The 4,889-nt window shown below is 43.0% G+C and overlaps 1 pseudogene; it reads left to right on the forward strand.

The window, feature by feature from the left end:
* Nucleotides 1–952: 952 nt before the first annotated feature.
* On the forward strand, nucleotides 953–2,578 carry LOC101131591 (T-complex protein 1 subunit eta-like; annotated as a pseudogene).
* Nucleotides 2,579–4,889: the final 2,311 nt, after the last annotated feature.

Consider the following 4,889-nt stretch of genomic DNA (forward strand, 5'->3'; position numbering starts at 1 on the left):
GCTGGGATAGCTGGCTATTTATATGCAGAAAAATGAAACTGGACCCTTAACTTTCACTATATACAAAAATCAACTCAAGATGGATTGAATATTTATTTATTTTTTATTTTTTGAGAAGGAGTCTCGCTCTTGTCACCCAGGCTGGAGTGCAGTGGCATGATCTCAGCTCACTGCAACCTCTGCCTCCTGGGTTCAAGCGATTCTCCTGCCTCAGTCTCTCGAGTAGCTGGGATTACAGGTACCTGCCACCACACCCAACTAATTTTTGTATTTTTAGTAGAGACTGGGTTTCACCATGTTGCCCAGGCTGGTCTCGAACACCTGACCTCAGGGGATCCACTTGCCTCAGCCTCCTAAAGTACTGATATTGCAGTTGAGGGTCACCACACCCAGCCAGATTGAAGATTTAAATATATGACCTCAAACTATAAGAATCCTAAAAGAAATTTTCAGAAATACCATTCTGGACATTGGCCTTGGGAAACAATTTATAACAAGTCCTCAAAAGCAATTGCGACAAAACCAAAAGTTGAAAAGTGAGACCTAATTAAACTAAAGAGCTTCTGCAGGGGGGGGAAAAAAAAACTATCAACAGAGTAAACAGACAGCCTACAGAATGGGAGAAAATATTTGCAAACTATGCAGCCAACAAAGGTCTAATATCCAGAATCTGTAAGAAACTTAAACAATTCAACAAGCAAAAACCAAATAACCCCATGAAAAAGTGGGCAAAGAACAGGAACAGACACTTCTCAAAAGAAGACATACTAAGTGTCCAACAAACATGAAAAAATTCTCAGCATCACTAATCATCAGAGAAATGCAAAACAAAACTACAGTGAGATACCATCTCACACCAGCCTGAATGGTGATTATTAAAAAGTCAAAAATTAGGTGGATTGCTGGGCGGACCCGTCACGGAGAAGAGAGGAGAGTAGCGGGCCACTGAATAAGCTTCCAAAATGATGCCCACACTAGTTATCCTGTTGAAAGAGGGGACTGATAGCTCCCAAGGCATCCCCCAGCTTGTGAATAACCTCAGTGCCTGCCAGGTGATTGCCAAGGCTGTAAGAGCCACCCTGGGTGCCTGTGGCATGGACAAGCTTATTGTGGATGGCGGAGGCAAAGCAACAATATCTAACGATGTGGCCACAATTCTGAAACTTCTTCATGTTGTCCATCCTGCAGCAAAGACATTAGTAGACATTGCCAAATCCCAAGACACTGAGGTCGATGATGGCACCATCCATCTCAGTGACCTTGCTGGCTGCAGAGTTTCTGAAGCAGGTGAAACTGTAGGTGAAGGATGGTTTACACCCTCAGCTCAACATTCGAGCTGTCTGCACAGCCACCCAGTTGGTAGTTAACACGATCAAAGAGATTGCTGTGACTGTGAAGAAGGCAGATAAAGTGGAGTAGAGGAAGCTCCTGGAGTAGTGTGCCAGGACCACTCTGAGCTCCAACTGATCTCACAGCAGAAAGCTTTCTTTGCTAAGATGGTGGTGGATGCAGTGATGACGTGTGATGATTTGCTGCAGCTTAAAATGATTGGAATCAAGAAGGTACAGGATGGAGCCCAGCTGGTGTTGCATTTAAGAAGACTTTCTCTTATGCTGGGTTTAAAATGCAACCCCCCCCAAAAATACCAAAATCCCTAGATTGCCCTTTTGAATGTTGAGCTCGAGTTGAAAGCTGAGAAAGATAATGCTGAGATAAAAGTCCACACAGTTGAGGATTATCAGGCGATTGTTGATGCTGAGTGGAACATTCTCTATGACAAGTTAGAGAGGATCTATCATTCTGGAGCCAAAGTTGTCTTGTCCGAACTCCCCGCTGGAGATGTGGCCTCCCAGTACTTTGCTGACAGGAACATGTTCTGTGCTGGCCAAGTACCTGAGGAGAATCTGAAGAGGACGATGATGGCCTGTGGAGGCTCAATCCAGACCAGTACGAATGCTTTCTTAGCAGATGTGCTGGGTCGATGCCAGGTGTTTGAAGAGACCCAGATTAAAGGTGAGAGGTACAACTTTTTTACTGGCTGCCTCAAAGCCAAGACAGGCACCTTCATCCTCCATGGTGGTAGTGAGCAGTTTATTGAGGAGACAGAGCGGTCCCTGTGTGATGCCATCATGATCATCAGGAGGGCCATTGGGAATGAGTCAGTGGTGGCTGGTGGCAGGGCCATTGAGAGGGAGTTCTCCAAGTACCTCCAGGATTCCTCAAAGACTATTCCAGGAAAACAACAGCTGTTGATTGGGGCATATGCCAAGGCCTTGGAGATTGTCTCATTCCAGCTGTACAATAATGCTGGCTTTGGGGCCACAAAGATTCTCAACAAGCTGCAGGCACGGCATTCCCAGGGGCACGTGATGTGAGGTGGACATCAACAACGAGGACATTGCTGACAACTTTGAGGCCTTTGTGTGGGAGCCGGCTTTGGTATGGATCAATGCCCTGGCAGTGGCCTCTTAGGCTGTGTGCCTGATTGTGTCTGTGGATGAAACCATCAAGAACCCGATTGACTGTGGATGCTCCCCCAGCAGCTAGCTGGGGCCGTGGTCGTGGCCGCCCCCATTGAGAGGCACCCCGCCTATCACATGACTGGCTGGCAGGCTGGCTGCAGGGTGTGCTTACTCTCCTTGGTTTGGTTAATAGACTTTACAAGGAAGGGGTAGTCACTGGCCCACTCTGTTCTCGCTGGAGGCTATTTAAATAAAACTTGAGACTTTGGGGGTAAAAAGTCAAAAAATAGCATATGGGTGATGAGGCTATAGAGAAAAGGGAACACTTTACGCTGCTGGTGAAAATGTAAAATGGTTTAGCCACTGCAGAAGGCAGTTCAGAGGTTTCTCAAAGAACTTAAAACAGAACTGCCCTTTGACCCAGCAATTTCACTACTGGGCATATACCCAAAGGAAAAGAAATCATTCTAGTGAAAAGACACACATGCTCACATGTTCATTGCAGCACTATTCACAACAGCAGACATAGAATCAACCTAGGTGCCCATCAATTGTGGATTGGGTAAGGGAAATGTGGCACATATACATCATGGAATACTATGCAGCCATAAAAAAGAACAAAATTGTGTCCTTTGGATCAACATGGATGCAACTGGAGGCCATTATCCTAAGTGAATTAATATAGGAACAGAAATCCAAATACTGCATGTTCTCATTCGTAAGTGGGAGCTAAGCTTTGGGTACACATGGACATAAAGATGGGAAGAGTGGACACTGGGGACTATGAGAAGGGGAGAGATGGAGGGGTGAGGACTGAAAACTGCCATTGAGTACTGTGCTGCTGCTCACTACATGAGATCATTCATATCTCAAACCCCAGTGTCACACAATATATCCATGTAACAAAACTGCACATGTACTCCCTGAATCTAAAATGTTAAAATTATAAAAAAGAGAAAACCAAAATTACATTAACATGTTTCTCTTACAATCCTGTTTTAAATATAACTAGAATTTTCTGTTACTGCATAGCTTTTTTCCTAGTTTGAAAATATTAAATAATAATGATAATAAAGAGGCCAGGCACAGAGGCTCATGCCTGTAATCCTAGCGATTTGGGAGGCTGAGGCAGGGGATCACCTGAGCCCAGGTGTTTGAGACCAGCCTAGGCAACATAGTGAAACGCCCATATCTATAAAAAAAAATCTAAAAATTAGCTGGGTGGGATGGCTCACGCCTGTGGTCCCAGCAGTATGGGAGGCTGAAGCAGGAGGATCGTTTCAGCCTAGGAGTTCAAGGCTGTAGTGGGCTGCGTTCACATCTCTGTACTCCAGCCTGGATAACAGAGCAAGACCCTGTCTCAACAACAAAAAAAAAAACCCACAAAAAAAGCCCCCACCAAATCTATTGCAACATCAGTCAAAATTTAAGTTCTACTTATTAGATACAATTTTATTCTTATAGCAAGTATTTTAAAATTGTTATCTGTTTTTTTAAATATGTAAAATATCTTCTTGTTGAAGTGACAGGTGCTTTGAATTGTTACCTTTATGTTTGTTGAAACTATGAAGAAGAGATTAGGAAGACTTTAGGTTTAAAATGGAAGATGGATTACATACATTATATTCTTGTAAAACTATGAAAATAAAAATAAAGGAGTAAAAGTCAAAAAATAGCTACCTATTTAATTCAGTTTCATGATTATAATAGAAGGGATAGTCTGAAAACAGAGTTGCAAATAAGTTTATAATTTGTAAAGATCTGATAAAAATTATCAGATGATAAGAATTTACAACCATATCATCACTGGGAATGGAGGAGAAAAAGAAAGATTTCCATATTACATTTATTTAGAAACGTGTTTGGTGTGTCTATTTTAAAGTAAAATAAAAAAAAAGTACACACACAATTTTTTTTTTTTTTGCATTCAGTGTTAAAGTGTTTATCAGAACTACTTGTGGCTGGGCTCAGTGGCTCATGCTATAATCCCAGCACTTTGAGAGGCCGAGGGGGGCAGATCACCTGAGGTCCGTAGTTCAAGACCAGCCTGGCCAACAGGGTGAAACCCCGTCTCTACTAAAAATACAAAAATTAGCCGGGCGTGGTGGCACATGCCTGTAATCCCAGCTACTCAGGAGGCTGAGGCAGGGGAATCGCTTGAGCCTGGGAGATCGAGGTTGCAGTGAGCCGGGATCGCACCACTACACTCCAGCCTGGGAGATAGAGTGAGACTCTGTCTCAAAAAAAAAAAAAAAAAAAAGAATTACTTGCACTGTGCTCACATAATTTATACAGTCAGTTCTGCTATATCAGGTTCTTTGAAAACCGTACTTTATTCCAATGCAAATGATGTATTAGGGAAGAATTTCAGTGTAATGTGAATTGCACGTTTGCTTATGAGTGACTTAGTCTGTGAGAAATGGTGAA

This window comes from Gorilla gorilla, chromosome 5 (genome assembly GCF_029281585.2).
Source record: "Gorilla gorilla gorilla isolate KB3781 chromosome 5, NHGRI_mGorGor1-v2.1_pri, whole genome shotgun sequence".
Classification (NCBI taxonomy): domain Eukaryota; kingdom Metazoa; phylum Chordata; class Mammalia; order Primates; family Hominidae; genus Gorilla; species Gorilla gorilla.